General features: G+C 41.4%; 1 protein-coding gene across 9 annotated transcripts in view; it reads right to left on the bottom strand.

The window, feature by feature from the left end:
• Positions 1-19583, bottom strand: part of ELMO1 (engulfment and cell motility 1) — a 457713-nt gene that overhangs the window by 41076 nt on the left and 397054 nt on the right. The gene's annotated exons all lie outside the window — the stretch shown is intronic.

The following is a 19583-nucleotide window of genomic DNA, read 5'->3' as shown; positions in this document are numbered from 1 at the left end:
TAGGGCCTGAGTGTTCATCCTAATTATGCATTTGGAAATGTACATGTGGTATTGCCTCTTTGAGCCAGGCACTAAAAAAAGAGGTTTATTAAATTAGAACAGACATATCCCACTGGAATCCTCAAGAAAAAGGAAGAATATGGTAATTTTATGCCTCAGGACAGGGCTAGCCCACGAGAAGGCAATTAACCACTGCCTCCATTAATGTCGGTTCATCTTCATCAGGATGCATAAAGCAGGACAAGACCAGAAAATACCCAGAAGCATCCCAGAGACTTGGGATCTTGCTGGTTCGTTTTTCACCCTCCATCACAGATGATAGCAACAAGTGTTACCATTTATAGGTATCTGTGTGTCAGATGCTATGGTAGGTGCTTTATCTATGTTTTCTTTCTTTAACCACTCAAACCTATGAGGTTACTATTACCATCACCTCTACTTTACATATGAAGAAATTGAGGCTTTGAAACTTTAAGAAACTTCAAAATCATACAATTGGTTGTTAAGTGGCTAAGTTGGGACTGGATATCAGGATTGTAAACACGGTACTATGCTGCCACCCATGCCACCATTCTTGGTGTCATTTGGGAACTTAAAAATAAGACAAACCACAGATGTACCCCTGCTATATGCCGAATTCTGTACTAGGCAGTTTGCTGTTTACCACCTTATTTAATTCTCCCTACAATACAGTGGAGGAGGTGCTACCACCACTATTTAAAAGATAAGAAAACAGACTGAGAAAGGATTGATGACTTGGCCAAAATCACACATAGGTAGTTGAATCCTAGGATCCCAGGCAACCCAGGAGGACGGATTTGCCATAGACTTGATATTGAACAAATATGCATATATTTCTTGCTTTCTGTGAACTAATGGTTTCATAAGAAAGGTGAACATGGCCAAGGATCATTACACTAGAATTACAGAAATGACAGACATGACAGACTGATGGACTTTGTTGGCAGGTAGACAGGCTTTTCATTGAAGACATTTCATGGGGACAGAAACAGATGAATAGCCTGGAACACCACTGATATCAGTCGCTTTGAACCTGGGTTGCATCTGAATTGGAACCAACTGCATAAGTATTGTTTCACGCCCCCAGCATAACTATCATACAGGCAAATTTCCAGTTGACCTTTCACCAGATCTGCTTTTTTTTTTTTTTTAAACTCAGGCAAAATGCCAAATTTGGGATGCTTGAAAAATTCTGAAATCGTGACCATCTTACATCATGCGGCATAAATGATGATTAAATTTGGTCCAGGTTGAACTATAACGCTTTGCTGTATCATATAAGGGGTCCCATAGAGGGTGCTCCTTTACCCACTTAGAGACCCTCAAAGGTGAGATCATTACTGTTTTTCAGTGATATCTGGCTTTCTAGTGGGAGGCTGAACGTGACGAGAGACAAAGATACAGTGATAAGTATACCAAAAATAAAGATATGATTTTTAAATAGAATCAGGTCAAAGCTAAGAGTTTTAGAGCAATCTCCACTCCCCTCATTTTACAGATGAAGAAGGTGATTCCCTCATGTCATGTGTTTCTTAAGGGGCTGTCACAGAGATGACAGTATTTACACCACATCTGTCTAGACACAGGGATGGGCATGGTAAGTGGGCAGGCGACCTCAACTGACCAAGGAGCATCCTTTCCCAAACTTTTCTGATGTGTCTTGAGGCAGACCTGAAGCATGCTCTCTCTCCCTCAAGTTAAGAATTGTAACATGATGTCCCTTCATATACGGGAAAGGGCAAGATACCAATGCCAGTAGAAGCAAACAGAAGAAACCAGAAATGTGTGTGTGTGAGAGTGTTAACGGTCAAGCCTTGTTCAACTGTAAAGGTGATTCAAGCCCTGCATTTGGTAGTTTGGTTACATGAGCCTTTTTTTTTTTTCTTTAAGATGGTTTGGATGATGGTTTGGCTGGTTCTTGTGACTTGCAACCAAAGAGTCCCAACAAATACATATGGTGAAGTCCAAGAGGAGGACCAGCTGTGGGGCTGAGGTCATCCAGGGAGTGGGAGGAGTAGGAGAGGGAAGCTGGATGGAAATAGCAAAGTTAATTCAATAAGTGACTTTGAAAAATCACCTGCATTTACAGGCTCATGGGTGCACCTTGGCATGGATATCATGATGATCCCTCATGGAATGTGGGGAACTCTTTAACTCCTACTTATAGATTATGCTTAAAATCCACTCTTAGTGCCCTATTCCTCTAGCCTAAGACTTTGATCCCTGCTAGATGCAAGAACGCATAAGTAGAACAATCCTTTAAATTATCCCCAAATCACTTATACTTCAGTTTGAAGAAAGTATAGAATTTTTCCTAAGACTAGGTTGATAGGGAGAAGGAACAAGCAGGTACCTGGCCCCAGAGGAAGGGATGTAAGCAGTGGGTATAAAGCACAGGACAGAGGTTGGTAGAGTGAAAGACCAGCTTCACCTACTTCACAGTTTTGTTGGCACCAGCCTTGAGAAGTTCTACGGTCACTCTGCATGTCAAAGAAAATAACCTCAGTCAAAGGTATCATTAATTGTTTTAAGAAAACAAAATAGTTGTATGAGTCAAGCATTCCTCTGTACCTTTGCAATTTAGCTACAAGGTTTACAACTAATAGCTTTATGTCTCTGTTAATGTTTCACATGTGCAATTTAAATCAAGACATTCACAACCACCATCCTTAACTCTCTCTTCTTTAGAAAACATCACATCTTTTACCATTTGTTTGAAAAACCCACAGACAGCGTTGCGGAGGCATCGGAAAATCAATGGAATTAAACTTTTTAGTTACAGTACGGGCTTTGCCACAGACATCAAAGAAAGCATGCTCTTAGAATCTGCCTTTGCGGTTGGCGTTGCCCCATCATTCAAGTGTCAGTGGTGTGTTTCTGGAGTCTTCTTAGTCCCTGTTCTTTGTAATAATGTTACACATTACAAAAAAGTGACAGTCCTACAAGACATTTGTACTTCAAATGGAGAAATCATTTTGGCTCCTTGGAAGACCAGATTAAAGGTGTGAGCACAGGGGGTTCCTAAATGGAATCAAGCATTCTGGCAAAGTTCACCTATGCCCCTGCTCCCATTGTTGGTCATGTAAATGCACTCCTGTATTTTGTTGTAAGATCTACTAAGCCTCCATGTGCTCCTGGTCTAATCACTTTTCTCATCCTGCCTTTAACCCACAACCTTCAGCCATCATCATTTATTCATTTCTTTAACAAATGTTTTGTGAGTACCCACTCAGTGCAAGGCACGGAGAGACACTGGTGGCCTTGTGCCAGATGAGCTCTCAGCCTGGGACAGTGGAGACACATACTTGCCTCACTCAAGGGAAGACATGATGGCACAGGGGAGCAAGGGGTCAGGTGTTCACTCCACAAACACTTATGGAGGCCCTCCCAAAGGGCTGAGGGCACAGCACCAAGACTTCAGCTGGGGCTGGTAGAGAGGCCACATGCAGACAGGCTGAGGTGCAGGGGAGGGGCCATTATTGGTGACGGCAGCAGCCTGAATGAAGGCTTGGAGGGAGAAGGAGAACACAGCCATGTGCCGAGGTCTTGTTTAGTTAGAGAAATGAGGGGGAAGCGTGTGCAGCTGTCTTGTTTAGTTGGAGAAATGAGGTGGAGCTGTAAGGTGTGGTTGAAACGTAAGCTGGGTCAGATAGGGAATGGCTTTGATGGCTAAATGAAAAATTTGGATTTTTTTTTGTTTCTGTAACTAAGGATATGTTGCCAGAGGACTTTGGGGTCTGTGAAGAAATTTGATAATAGAAAGTTTGTTGGAACACTTACGAAATAGTCATTATTCCTGCACTAGCTGGTATAAGGAGGGGATGTTACAGTAGTCTGCATGACTGAGACAATATTTTTGCTGAGACTTGGAGGATGAATGGGAGTTACTCAGGTGAAGAAGAGGAGAAGGGAATTCTAGGCAGAAGGACCAGCATGAGCAAAGGAAAAGAGGTAGGAAGTACATGCTTCAAGCATGAAAGAAAATATGCTTTTCGAGTCCACATTAGTAGCTTTTGGCAAACGGACAGGTACTAGCTGCAGTATGGCTTCTTAGCCTTTAGAACCCAACATGTAATTTTGAATCCAGGCTGCATGTTTCCTGGGGCTGTGACCTTCCTCAAGATACTCAATCTCTCTCAGACTCATTTTTACCACTCCTAGACTAGGAGTGCTAATCATTCAGAATTCAAAAAAGTTGTAAATTGGATAATGCCCGACATCCTTTATAGTACACAGTGGATATCTAGCAAACCTAAGTTCCTCTTCCTAAACCTTAGTTTGCTCATTGTAGAGTGCTAGTAATAATATGAAATTCGTAGGGTTGTGAAATCTAAAGAAGATATAATAGCCAAAGTCCCTAATATACTGAATAGAATATGAGATGCCCAACAAATGTCAGCTCCCTTACTCTCCCAGAAGAAAATTAAATATGCAAGAAGCTTCTCCTATAAAAATATTTTGCATAGGGTATTCTTGGGCCACACATGAATCAGATGGCAACTTGGAAGAAATGCAAATTCTTGGGCCCACCCCAGAGCTACTGAATCAGAAATGCTAAGAGTGGCACCCAGCAATCTGTGTTAACAGCTCTCTAGATGATTCTAATGCATGATCAAGTGTGAGAACCACCAATTTCAGCAAACATCCAGCACCCCTTCTGAGTCTTCCACATAGCATCTACATTTTCCAGCGAGTCTTGTTGTATCACCAGCAAGCAGTGAAGCCAGTTATTGATTATAAGTCCCTGGAGGGCAGGAACTATTTCTTACTTGTACGATGGCCCATAGTACATAACACAATATATCCCAGAGTATAATATGGTTGGCATGAACTATGTCAAAGGCTTTGAGGCTCTCACTGTTTTTCTGTAGATAGAAACAACAAGTGAGTCCTTAACAGGCTGCTGACAAGGTTTATAAAGCACATTTTCAAGAGGCCAAAGTATAAAGCCTGTGACTGTGGGATGGTGTCTTGGGGCTCCAGAGGTCATTTAGGGTTTCCTTCCAAGGCACAGCTGGAAGGGGATAGATGTACAGCCAAGAGGGGGGTTTCTGGAAAAGGTATAATGGTGTATGCTACTGGGCACTGCCACTAACGGGTGGTCAGTACTTACCAAAAAAAAAGTACAATTTACCTCCAACCGGTGGTGTCCATTAAATTGATTTGTCTTCACAGTGACAAGAAAAGGCTGTCTTAGGAAAAACAGATGCCAACACAGTCTAGCTAAAAATGACTCATGGGGGAGACTTCATTGCTGGACCATTTTTCTTCCCAGCAATGTTCCTTACACAAAACAAAAGGACTGAAGGCTCACAACAACCTAACCATTGGAAAGATTCTACCTGCAAAGGGGTCTGGGGGAAGGAAAACTCTAAGTGCCTATGTGTGGGCAGAGTAATTTCTCAGAGGCCAGGGATCACTTCGGGGCTACACTCTAAGGATATAATGTGGAGAAATGGTCTTGCCCAGAAAAAGTGTGAAAGTAAGAATAAAAACTGATGGCTTACCTGGCAGGGACAATTATTGATCCTTCCCTGTCCTATCTCCCTACAGAGGTCTTTAAAATTGGGTCAGCTTCTGGAAACTCATGATAGTTTTACTTTACGGTTTTGCCAGATCAGGTGGTAGAGTACCTAGGCCAGGACATCCATGTAGGACATTGTGCTGAGTGGTGTCATGCATACTAAAATGAAGGAGAGAGAAAATAAAGGTGCTGTCTGGGCTCAAGGAGGAGCAGTTGAGTTTTCAGAATTTATTTTAGGACAGTAAGGCTTAGACAGGTGTTGGCAAATTTCTGCTAAGAGCAGATAGTAGATATTTTAGCCTTTGGGAGCCATATAGCATCTGCTGCAATTATTCAACCCTACCATGGCAACTTATATAACAACAGACAATATATAAGTGAATGGGCCTGGCTGTGTTCTAATAAAACTTTATTTACAAAAAACAGGTGGTAGGCTGGATTTGGCCTGCAGCAGTAGCTTGCCAATACCTAGTGTGGAAGAAAAACACCACCAGGTTTTATACATAGTTAGGCAGAAGTCATTTCAAAATCTGGCTCTGTCACTTACAAGCTGGATAAATCACTCAACTTCTCTGAACCTTGGTTTTCTTATCTATAAAGTAGGGGTAATAATCTTTAATTAGGATTAAGAGATGTAGAGCATTGCATCCGATATGTTATGAGGTTCCTTCTGAATCCCAGTCCTGGACATCTTAGCCAAAATAATAATAATAAAAATAATCATCATCATCATCTCCTCGCAGCCTGCAAACAACTAAACACATCCTCAGAAGATAATTCTGGGTGTTTTATAATACATGCAGGGTGGATCAAGATTATATTCAGGACAAATTAAACAGAATTGGTTCTGACAGATTAAAGAGAGGTGTTTTCATCAAACAGTATTCTCAACTCTTGCCTGAATGGTTTCAGTGCTTGGAAGATGCTCTTGCCTGTCTTTGCTCTTTTCTGCCTCACCTCTCACTGTGGTTCTACCACTGCAGTCCCCTGGTGAAGGGCCTGCTGGTCTGGAACCTGTGGGGTCAGCCTTAACATAAATGAAGAGAAACTGCTTTGAAATCACAGCTCAGCCGGTGTGCAACCTCTGGCTCCTCTCAATTTCATCATGTGTCCTCAATTATATCAGGTGAATTCGAAACACTTTGTTCATTAATAAATGCAAAAAAGCTCCTCTGCATTTCACAAGCGATATGTGGTCTAATCTTAGCATCCAGTAGTAAGGGAACTCAGCAAGTCATTAACTTCTCCTGCCTCTGTTTCTTCATTGTGTTCCTAACGGCCCTCTGAGCTTTCTAAGCTCCTGGGAGCATGTGTCTGAAGGGGTGATAAGACCTAATTTAGAGCCAAAGCCAGTGTTGTGCTTGAAGTGGGCAGTGAGGTCCTTGCAAGTCTTCCTTTGTAGGATGGCATTTCACAATGCAACCAATGCGAGCTTACGGTGCACCACATCAAAAGTGAAGTTAAGTGACATGAACTGTGAAAAATAATGGTACACTGCAGACTGAAACTTTCTCCACTGATTTTTACTCCTCCTGAGTTATTCTTGAATGCAAACCACTGACAACCCAAGGTTTGTTCTCTGGGTGCCATATATCTGGATTTGTGACTGTAGGTAACTCTGAGGGTGTCTTTGGTAAGTGACGGCAAATGATGTAGCAATCATCAAAATAATGGAACTTCCTGAGCTTGGGAACACGTACGTTCATGAAAGTCAGGAATTTTGTTCCAAGGATCAGAGCTTTCAGGCGTGGAGGGATGTTGATTTCGCCTCTTGAATATCTGTTCCGTCTTTTTCACATTATTCTCACTGACCTCTCCCTAGTTCAAGTGATTCTCCTGCCTCAGCCTCCCGAGTAGCTGGGACTACGGGTACCCACCCACATGCCTGGCTAATTTTTTTATTTTTATTTTTTAGTAGAGATGGAGTTTCACTATGTTGGCCAGGCTAGTCTCACATGCCTAACCTCATGATCAACCCGCCTAACCCTAACCCTAACCCGAAGTGCTGGGATGACAGGGATGAGCCACCGTCTTTTATTACTATTTTATCTCCACAGCCTGCACAGTTCAGTCACAGAGTAATGATTGAGAAAGTGTCTGTTTAATTTATAAATAATGGGCTCACCAAATGACTACCAGAAAGAAATATCCTCTAAAATCAGTAGTTCTCAACATTCACAGTATAACAAAATCCACAAGATGTCTCTGCCTGGCCTCATTTCTTCAGATTCTGACTCTGGAATGGGTTCTGGACACGGGTCATGTTTTGCAAAGCTCTCTAGGGGAGGTGCACGTGCAGCTAGGGTTGAGAAACACTGGTCTGAATTAGGCGGCACACGAAGGTAGGAAGGAGGAAAGACTGCAGTTCCAGGGAAAAGGGAGGAAGGGCCTGCACCCTTCCCTCCACGCTGCCCAATGTGACTTACAGATGCCACCTAAGGAGCCCAGTCCTCAGCTTGTTACTGCCCACAGTTCTCCTAAAGCTTGGTCTTCAAGTCCTCCCGATAGGATTGGTACTCTCACTCGGGACAGTCAGATTGGTGATCAGGGGCCTGTACCTGCTCTCAGCCTGCTTGGGCAGGTCCCTCAGACACCACCTGCTACTTGAGGCCAGACTACTCTCCCTGGGCTGCCTCAGTGAGAGGCACATGGAGGGCATCAGGCTACCTGGATCAGGCACTGTGTAGGGACCTCCTTTAGCCAGGGCAGCCAACATCTTCCAAAGCAGCCCATACCTCCTTGGGCAGCAGTGATGATCAGTGTTCCCAGATACTCCATCGGAACTGGGCAGCAGTGTGTGCCCACCCTGAGTAGGCAGGCTTGTGGCTAGCAGTGTCCAGGCAGTGCCCAGGGAACCTGAGGACAAGCTGTGATGAAAGTAGAAAAGGTGACTTTTCAAATGTGCCTCGAGAGCCAAACAGATGGCACTGAAGCAGTTGGGAAGGGAGCTGCTCCCAGCACTGCCACTGCCTTGCTTAGGTTTGTAGCTTCTAATGAAACAGAAATGGATGGCAGGGGGATAGCGGTGCTCAGGCCACTTCACACATCCTGAGAATCTGATCATAATCCAAAATGGGAGTGTTGAGGGCCTTGGTGTTAGCCCCTAAATAACTGGTTATGCAATGCCTTACCCTGTAGTTCAGCACAAGTGCTCACTGGGCAATGTCCCATTCCCAAGACTCAGACACAGGCCACGAATAAAGGCCCTATGCCTCATGAGAAATCACTTTAATTTAAGGCTCAAGGCATCTTTATAGCTGGTAAAAAGAAGTAAACCCATGAACCAGCAATTCATCTTAAACTCAATTAGTGCTCAGTTGAAGAGCAATGTTTATGCATGCAACATCCTTCTCACTTTCTTTATCATCTGCAGGGAGCTGATCCCAAAGAGGAGACAGAAGAGGTAAGGTTTGGGTCACCCTTTCTCTTTGCAGCCTGCTTTTGAGATGAGAGAGATCAAGAAGCAAACAGTCGTGTGACAAAGCTCCTTTTCCCCAATGAAATAGAGAGTCAAACTGAAATACAGCAAGTGGGTTAAATTTGCTAGTTAGCTAATCGAAGGACCTGGTTGGACAACAGGAAGCTATTTTCACCAGTGTCTGATGGAGCCTGCCTCAGGCAAAGTCCAAGCAAATCACATTAGTGGTGCCATTTAATCTGCAGCTTTAAATAAACAACATGCCAAGCAAGTCAGTTCAAAACCTGTGACCTTGAAGAGACAGGGTGGAGGAAAAGTGGAAATAAATAGAGTTGCTTCCTCTAAAGAAGGTTGGAAAACTCTTTCACCAACAGGATTGGGAGAAAATGGCTATAAATTTTTAATAATCGTCCTACTGTTGGTTTTTCAAATGCCTGCTCAAATTTATCCATACGTTGCCAAATATGGGGCAAAATAACGCCTTTTACAAATCCTTCTGAAGTTACAAGGAATGACCCTCCCATATGGAAGGTCTCCTAAACTACATGGAGTAACTCCTGGGGTGCTGCTTTCTTGTAGCTAAGTTCTGCCTGACCTTGATGGGGGAAGGGGTGGTGGATTCACTTCACTGGGAGCTCCCCAAAATCAGGGGAGGAACTCCATTGAAGAAGTAACTGAGACTGGATGGATTTTTCTTTTCCAAGTTACACAATCATGACACCAAAACACAAGATGCTACAAACGGTTAGCAAATCCTAATTGTCTTTTGAATAAATGATGTCCAAAGGCATCCCTTTCAACATTTGGGGTGTTTACCAGTAAGTCTGAACCTCAATCACTGTCCCTTCTTCACTCAACTCATTGGTAAGGCCTGAAAAGAAGGAGTCAATGGTCACTGTGGTGATCTCTCCTTAATGTCTATGAATATTGGATTTTACCGAATTCATCTCTGTTTCTGGTATTTCATAACAGTTTTATAAACATCTGTGGAATGAATGAATTAATGAATGAGCTAAAAGGAAGATGGAGAAGAGGAATACCATTGAATGCAGGTAACTTAGACTTGAACTCCTCCAAGATTAGTAACTACAAAGAAATAAATGAGAAGTCCATTGTCTCATATCAAGGGTAAAATCCAAAGCCGCACATATTTAGATCTGCCAGCACGTTTTGCATAAGCCGTTAAATAGTGACAAATGAAATGGGACAACCTGCCCCTCTGGAAAGGAGATTTGATAAACTTTTCTTAAGCCGACTGCTCATGCAAGACCACAGGGGAAATGAGGTAGGAAAAGCAAGGTCTGGTTCCCATAAAACAGCTCTGCCATCAGGCAAGGCTGCTGAACTCAGAGGAAATCGTAGGCCACTCCAACAAGTCACCTGGGAGGAGAGCACAATCAACCAAAATGAAACTGCTCATGCACTTCCCTCAGCAGACAGACTGGGCAGTGGAGGTGGCCACAAAGTTGAACTTAAGACCCTACTCGTCAAGGCTCTGTGATATATACAAGAAAATATTATGCTTTCGCCCTTTTAGCACAGATCAAAATAACAGTGCCACATTTTAAGTGGTCCATTCTTTTTGAGAAATTGAAAACACACTATCGCTTCTTGGCCTTTTGGCTAAGATCAAGTGTGAGAAATTGAAAACACCATGGTGTGCATTTTAGTTTTCAAATAAATTCAGCTGAGTTATCAAGAAATATTGTAATAATAAATATGTTTTGACTGTTTACATTTTATCTAATAAGTTGTTGATGCCTGGTATTGTGTTAGAAGCATTAGAAGTATACTCAGGACTATATTCGCTCAGCTAACATTTACCAAGATTAATATGTGCTAATCGCTGGGTGAGGAGGTGCTGGCAGCAGAGAGAAGAACCAGCCCAGTGCCCACCCTGAGAAACTCAAAAGCACTTAGGTGAGGCTGGGTGCAGTGACAAAGGCCCTTAGTCCTCACTACTCAGGAGGCTGGGGTGGGAGGACTGCTTGAGTCCATGAGTTGGAGGCTGCCATGAACTATGATGGTACCACTGCACTCCAGCCTGGGTGACAGTGCAAGACCTCAAAAAAAAAAAAAAAAAAAAAAAAAAAGGCACTTAGGAGAAAGTTGGCATACAAACAAATTATAAGAGTAGACCTTAGTAAATACTTCTATCAATACAATTTAGGGTCAGGAAAACAAAGTGATTATTAAGTATACCACTGTTTTTTGCTCTTAGAAATATATGTCCATTCTTACCCTATTGCTTTAACAACCACACTTCTCAGAGTGCAGTGAAATTATTTATTCATTACTCATCTCCCCAGTAGGACCTTGAGCCCTTTAAAGGAAGAGCCCATGCTTCATTTGTCTTTTTATGACTACTGAATTTTAAAATCCCTCATACCTGGAAAATCTCCCCTTCAGCCCGGAAAACTGAAGGTCAACTTGATTGTATTTCTAGAGTTATGTGCAAAAAAAAAAAAAAAAAAATTCTGGCAAGTCTTCATGAAGGCCAGAGACATATCTTTGTGATAGTTTTAAGCAGAGGGAAAGAGGGTTGAGAGAGGAGAAATGACAGATTAACTCTGGTTGACACACTGCTGTACCAATGTCCTACTGTATTTTTTTCCCAGATGGTTGAAAACTGGGATACCCTCATAAATCCCCAGGCCTTTTCTCTTCTATGGCTGATTACTACAGTGTCCCAGGGCAGAAGAGTGCTTTCCAAAGTAAAGTAATTGTTATCCATTCATTATCTTTAAAGGGGAGCCTGTCACCCACCACAGCTACAAAACTCAGACAACTAAAGCAGCCCAGAGTGCCCTGACTCTGCAAAACCTGGACAGTTCCTCAGTTTTGTGAAGTCAATGAGCCAAAGTGAGATCTGAAAAGGTACTTGGGTTTCTCTATCTCTATTCCCTTCTGCCCCTCTGTTTTACCTCTCACAGCTGTGAAACCAGCTATTCCTACGGATTTCCAGAAATCTGCTGGGTCTGCCATGCTTTCACCTGAATGCAGTCCTTTTCCTTACTGATGAGTCCTTTGGAGGACACAGCATAGATGACAATTATGTGGCACATATCCCACCACTGCTCTCTCCCATGCCAGTGGCAGACATCAATAATCTATCACGGGACTTCTTTTTTGGCTGAACCAGGGCTCTGTCTGCAAGGAGCCACCACTAATCCACTGAGTTTGGCATTCACAATGGCACCATCCTCCATCTCTTACGTTGGTGGGCCCTAGTTAATCTTACCTAACACATAGGACTGGTCAATAACTTTGAATCAGGTTTTCTTACAAGTCCTAATAAGTACTAACTAGACTTCCTTGAGGACTAATCCAAGTTTTTTTCAGGGCCTGAACTTGTGTTCAGTTTTATGTCCTTGTGAAAGTTATTTGATCCAATAGCTAAACAGTATTTCTATGTTACTTCCCATCGTGGCCACTGAAGTCAATACTAACACCTCCAAAAATAATGGGCTGGTTGTGGTAAGGACATAGTTATGGGTCCTAGGACAGTGCCAAGCACTCAGCTTAAAAGGAGCTTGTTGAATGTTTGTTGAATAACTGAAATAGTGAACAAATTCTAGACCTAATGATGTTGAGCACAACCACTTCTTTTCAAATTTCAGTGATTCTGTAGATTTCTGACTATAATCAATGTCTAAGGAACTTTCTTAGAATTATAATTTGTATGAAATTACTGAGGATTTTTTAGAAGTAATGTTTTATAAATAAAAAATGTTCTTGCTACTTGTTCATTAAAAACAAACAAAATGATTTCCAAAAGGATATAATTTGTATTAGAGTTTTGTTATGTAGCAGAGCCAATGCCATGTGAAGTTTTGTCATTTTTTTAAATGACAGCGTGAAAGAAGGGAAAAAACGGCATGCATCATGTAAAGTGACAATCAAAACAAGAGTCAAAAATAAATTTTAAATTACATAGTGTAATGGCAGTTTTCAACTTCTTATTTCAGAAGGGCATATATCTTATGTTGGACCTCACCATACATTCTAATTCTTGAATTAGAAAATTCAAGAATGAGATGTTTAAAAACTGAAAACGAATTCCATACCCATCCTCTCTTCCACCTAATTAGGCTGAGTATCAAGTGAGTTGGGTGCATATGAAGCACCTCCTATCTGCCAGAGCCAACAGAATGCTGACTATTAGCATTTCCTGGGTGTTTACTAAGCATGGGCACAGTGCTCTAAGCTTGGAATCTTTAAACTCATTATATCGTCACAAGAATCCTACCAAATGGCACTATCCCTTTCTTTCAGTTGCAAAAACCAAGTCTCAGGGCATTTATACTGGTAAATGGCAGAAGGGAGACTTAAATCCAAGTTCTGTAATTAGAAAGCATATGCTTTAAACTATTACAATGGAAACATGGTGCCAAAGTTGACTTCAGAATGTGAGAGTTGAATGAAAAATGTTTTTAACTTTAACCTATGATTAATGACTGCTACTGCACTAAGTTGGTGAAAAGATGAGTGAGTAATGCATAGCTCCTAGTGAGAAGTAAGCACTCAAGTAGTAAGTAAACAAGAAAGGTGTTTATTATAAATGAAATCCATCCACCATGAGAAATTTACTTCTGTTATAATTGTGATAAAGGAATCTTGGAATTAGCATGAACACCTGACAGGTGAAAACTGGGAGCCAGGGAATTTGCTGGGGGTAGAAGGGACAAAGATGATTTCTGCTTTGCAAAATGATGTCTGCTGATGGGGCAGGCAGAACTGCCATCTCCTACAATGAATGCCTGAGGACCTGGGGAAGCTAAATAGTGATCAAAGATTTTAGGAGCAAAAGAGGACATGCGCCATTGAACACGGTATGAACTCGATTATTTAAATGAATTGGTTCTTTTTTCGTATGTGCGGGTTGGCAACTACCAGCCGGGCTTGAACATATAGGTAACAAGGATTGATTAAATGCTGGAAAACCTGTAATGCTGAAAATGTTACAAAGCGTTTATGGGTTATTTGCCTAAGTTTTGTTTTCTGAGATCTCACATTGTAAGAGTGACCTTTCCTTATCTGCTTTAGTTATATTAAGAAAATGGAAAGTCCTTTTCTCCAAGGATTTAATTCCAAACCAATGACTATATTGTCCCAAAGTACTAGTGAGGCCTCCAGAAGATCTCAGAAAGAATCTTGGGAAGTAACAGAAAAGTTATATGCCAGCAATAAATAAATGAATAAGTGAGCGAATGAATAAACAAACAAATAAATGGGAGTGAGTTACAACTGAAGACCAAAAAATGTCTCTCATCAATACTTCATTGCCCCTTCTGCATAAGTCACTGCATAGACAGCAGGAAACAAGGGGTGAGGTGGGCACAGATAGCAGGAAAGTAGGGGTGAGGGAGGCACAGATTGGTACAGGACTCAACTCACACTCACAATATTATTAGTAATAATATAGTAACTTTAGAATCCTGGGGTTTTTTTTGGCTAAGCTGGACGTTAGAGGTCAGGTTGATGCATCTGACAAGACAGAATTAAGTGGCTTATTCAAAATCACACCCCAGATAGTGGCAGAGCAGAGATTTTAACCTAAAGCTCCCTACTTCTACCTGCTCCGGGCTGTCTGCTTTGCAGGCACTAGTGCCAAATGAACAGGCTCTAGTGCCATGTGATTCAAAGAAGGAAAGACCACTTCCATTTCAGGGTGGTTGGGAAACACTAAATGAACAAAGCAGGCTTTGATGGGTCCTGCAGGATGGGCATAATCTCAGTCTAAAAAGTAGAGTAAGGGGAGTGGTTAGAACTTTGCAGGTCAATGGAAAGGCCACTGCTGAAGTTCAGTTTGGCTTTAGTGAAAGGTGGAAGGAAAGCAGCAGGCACTGGAATCAGGCAGAACCGATTCCAAATTCTTGGCTTGCTCACTTGCCATCTGTGAGTCCTTGGGCAAGTTCCTAAGTCTCAGATTCCCAATAAATGGAGTATACAGTGCAGACCTTACAGTATGGGGCAAGGATTATAAGAGAGAATGTTGGTCAAAGAGGTTTGATGGGACCAGACATAAATGAGGGCTGGAAATGCAAGCTCTTGGAGCAGAGGAACAAAGTGATACAGTCAATAGATAAGGAGGATACCAGGCGCCTCCCTAGCTTTGTGCCTTTCTTTTCCTACTGTTCCTGTGTAAACTTCAGCACATTCTTTTACCTCGATTTTCCCCCAAAATGGGTTTGGACATCCTTAGAACTTCTGGCTTGAGTATTTCGAATAAGTTTGTGAGAAAATGCCTTTTAAACAAGGGGTTATTTATCTTTAGGAAATCTATGTTGCTACTGTCTCTGGTCAGGAGTTGCCAAAGGAACTTACAGTATGAGAGAGAAAGGTGTTCTCTGCCAGGAACAACCACCAACATGGTGCTGGGTTGAGAAAGACGTCTATTCTGTAAAGGCCAGTAAAAAATATTTTATGCTTGCTTTTGCCATGCCACTGAAAGGATGGTGCCCCAAGCAGGGCTCAGACATTATCTCTACTGCTTCAAGATCAGTGTGTCCTTTCCTCATTTCCCCACCTAAAGAATGGACAGTACAAAGGATACAATTTGAGAAAAGAAGTGGATGCCAAACCTACATAACACAATAGGTGAATGAAATGAGAAAGAAAAACGAGACATAGGAAGGACATAACGCTAAATAAATACTATATGGGGCCATATTAAAACCTTTTGCAGTGTAAAATCCACTTGCTAAATAAAAAGCAAGGCTGTAAACGCTTGCTTTTTTGGCATAAGATCTTCCAAACGAACATCTCATGATACTTTACTGGTATAAGTACATTTTGTCTATATTGTCTATAAGAGGGTTTATAAATGGCGAAACTCAAAGCACAGAGAAACAACGCTGTTATATGAACACATGAATAACATGCCTTAGACCTGATCCTGTGAAAGGGGTGCCTACCAAGAAGCCAGACCCAAAGCCTCTATTGCAAAATCTGTCCCTTCCACTAGTTAGGATCACCAAAAGCCATGCTGATATCTCTCAAAACGACTCTTCTTTCTCAAGAGCCCACCTCCCTCGCTCCCATCAGCCAACTCTCAGCTATTTGTCTTTAGCTAACTGGGTTTCTAAGGAGGCTCTGCAAACTGCCTGCTCCCCACACATCATTAATCAGTGCCAAACTAAGCAGGCTCCAGGCCCAGCTGAGAATACAACAGCTCAGCTCGTTGCCCCAACACCTCATGAGCAAACATGAGTGATGACTATTGGGTAAACACCATGCAGAGAATGTACGTCACCTAAATGAGTATTGCTTTAGATGTTACAGTAAGGAAGGCTGCATGACAAATATTGATATCCAAGTTGTTTCAGACATATAGTAATTTTCCAATGTGGTGAAGCTTGCTGGCATTTATTTAAAATGTTAAATTGTGAGAAAGATGAAATCTGGGTCATTTAGTGAGTACATCCAGCAACTTCTGAGATGCTGAATAGATGTACTAGAGCTGTAATAATTCCCACCTAAGAAAAGACACTATAGAGTTTGTCAGTGGTTGTGTTAAAAAGGATATGAGAGGCTCTGATTACAAGAAAAGGTGCTGCCACGCCCAACTCTCCTTAAAGAATGCCCATGCTTAGGATAGCATACCTATGGAAAGTCAGTCTAGGAAGGCAGGACAGTTAATTATCTCCAACACGAGCACTAACAGAGACTGTATAAATCACCGGAGAAAGACAGGAGGGAGTTGCTGGGCCACATCCAAATGGATTTATTTTTGAAATTACCAGAATACCCATAATAGTTAAAGCTGCTAAGGGCCAATCACTTAGTATGTTCCAGGTATCTACTTACCTGTAGTGGGCAGGAGGAAAGAGATCAATGAAATTGAGAAAAAACTGAAACTAAGTGGGTCATATTCTTTCTCACTTTATTATTTTGGTATCTTTTGTAAGGCATTTTAGCGATAGAGAGTGAAAATCGCATGAGTATTAGGAACAAAGACTTCTTCAGCAGGTTATTTATTACCTCTGAACCTTAATTTTCTTCTCGTAAACTGAAGATAATACCTGCCTCAAGCACAGTTAGGAATATTAAGTTAGATAATGTAAGTGAAAGTGTTGAAAATAATTTTTGGTGTACAGTATGTGCTCAATAAACATTAGTTTTCTCTTTGTTTTTCTGTATATGTATGGCACATATAGCTTCTACCTCCCCTATAAAGCTTATTTTGTGTATCTTTGTGAAGCTATGAAAGTATCTCAAAATCAAGATTTACCTGAGGATCCATCTCCAAAGCACTTAGCATACTGCTCGGGAGTGGTAGTGCCCTGAGAAGGGAATGACTCGCCCCTTCAGATAAAGAACCGTGGAGCAGGTACAACATGACATTCTGGGTCTGTTGCTATGTTAATTATACTATGTGTAATTTATAAACTCACATTTGCCACATTCATTAGACTGGATTCCTTGAGGGAAACCTAGTACATAGCAAGTACCCAATACATATTAATGACAGAGAACTTTAATATAGTTCTGTATCTGTTTTGGGACCCTGCTGATCTGAAAGGCTATTGTATTAGAGGAGAGGAATGTCAACAAGCTTAGATAGAGGAATCAAATCTATTTCATAAGTTTGTTTCATGGAAAATTACTTGCAGAAAGAGTCAAAATTTGGAGATGAAAATTATAGAACTTTTTTTCTGTTATAGCAAAAGTGAGTTGAATTCTGCATACAGAGTTTGACCCACTGAAGCCGAGGATACAGTGGAAGATCAAGTATGTATTCATCATTGTTACTGTCCTTATGGTAGAATCTTTGCCTTATGTATTGAATTGGGACAAGAAAGGCCACATATAAGTCAATAAATAATAACAGAGCCTGAACATGTGTTCTGCTAGCCGCACCTTGGAGGAAAGCTTGCAGAGGAGTTTGTGAAACAGGCAAAGCAGAAGGTCATGAGGAAAAGGTTTTGAGTGATGTATACAAGAGTTAAATGGGTCCCTATGCTATAGTTTCTGGGTACTGCAATTGTTTGCTAATCTTCTGACTTGTGCTGATAACAAAGCATGTGGTCCTAGCTAGAATCTTCCAATCATACAGCAGTGGGATAGGATCCTTGATGGTCTCTCGGTATAGGACTTGGCGGTGTAGAGATTTGTTTGGAGTTTTAAAACTCCATGTCCCATTTAAAGCAAGGATGATTATTTAGAAGTTCTACAAACAAACTGAAATTGTGCCATACTTTGTGAACATGGACGTTTTTCTACCTCCGGAAAGTTTCTGGGGCTTTGACTGAAACTGGCCAGTGGTAGCTAGTTATGGGAAGCTGTCTTGAAAGGAAAGGGTAAGGAAAACAGTTCACAGTAAGAGCCCAAGCTTCATGTGGATAATATGAAGTTCTGCTTAACTCTGTGAATCTAGCCTCCTTGATATTGACCTGAGTGTCAGCTGAATGACAATTCACATAAATCAGCTGTCCCAAAGTATAATATTATTTCTTCATCAACTTAGTATTGTTTGTGGCTAAAGAAATACATTACTTGTATGTGTTAGGCATAGGCGACTGCAAAATGTCCTTTGTTTTTAAAACTGGTGCCATATTAGAAAGTTTAAGGCCTTTTGCACCTTAGTTTGTGTATATGAAATAGAGATGATAAAATTTCCCCTATAGAGTAATTAAGGTAAAACAGATCATGCATATGGAAGCACTTTGCAAAATGTACAGTACTATATGAAATAAATGTACATTCTTAACTCTCCATTGGTTTAGAATGATCAGGCACTTGGAATTAAACTGCCTTCTGGTATAAAATGCAAGATTCCAGAAATTCCGAAATTCATATTATGAAATCCATACAGCTTTCATTTAGCAAAGCAGCTTTTTGTTTGTTTGCTTGTTTGTTTGTTTGTTTGAAGAGATGGAGTCTCCCTCTGTTGCCCAGACTGGAGTGCAGTGGTACAATCATAGCTGACTATAGCCTTGAACTCCTGGGCTCAAGCAATCCAGGTGTACACCACCACATCCTGCTAATTAAAAAAAAAAATTAAGAGATGGGGGCGGGGGGTCTTGCTATGTTGCCCAGGCTGGTCTTGAACTTGTGGCTTCAAGTGAGCCAATCTTTCTGCGCAGCCCCGAGTAGCTGGGATTACAGGTGCCACTGTGCCTGGTGCTAACAAAGTGGTTTCTTAAACAATTGGCTCTGTTAGTAAAAGGCTAAGCTTACCTGCATTTATTTTGGGTAACTTTTCTGTCTTGCTCAGAACACTACTCATAATATAGGCATGTTTAAAACAAACTTTCTCAGCCACATTATTCTATATGTTTATTCTTTTATCTAAGATAGGAGGGGGAAAGAGTGATTTCATACTATAAAGATTCTAGTCAGAAAACAGAAAGCAAAGATCCTCAAAGCTGCGATCATATTCAGCCCCCACCCAGGCCTCAGAGATGGATCTACCACAAAGAGCTTTCCAGCCATACACATCTCTTCGGCTTGAAGTACAGAAAGAATTCATGAATGAATGGAGAAAGCCAGGAAGAATCAACAACTTGGTAAACCAGGAGGCTGGTCTACTGTCTTTCAATCTTCGTTTCTGAGGTAAAGTAAGAATAGCAAGGGTTTATGTCGGCAGTCTAAGACATCAAAGCAGGAGCGATGCTA

The sequence above is a fragment of the Cebus imitator genome, unplaced genomic scaffold (genome assembly GCF_001604975.1).
Source record: "Cebus imitator isolate Cc_AM_T3 unplaced genomic scaffold, Cebus_imitator-1.0 Scaffold294, whole genome shotgun sequence".
NCBI classification, from domain to species: Eukaryota; Metazoa; Chordata; class Mammalia; order Primates; family Cebidae; genus Cebus; species Cebus imitator.
The sequence above is the reverse complement of the archived record's forward strand: the minus strand, read 5'-3'. Positions and strand labels throughout refer to the sequence as shown.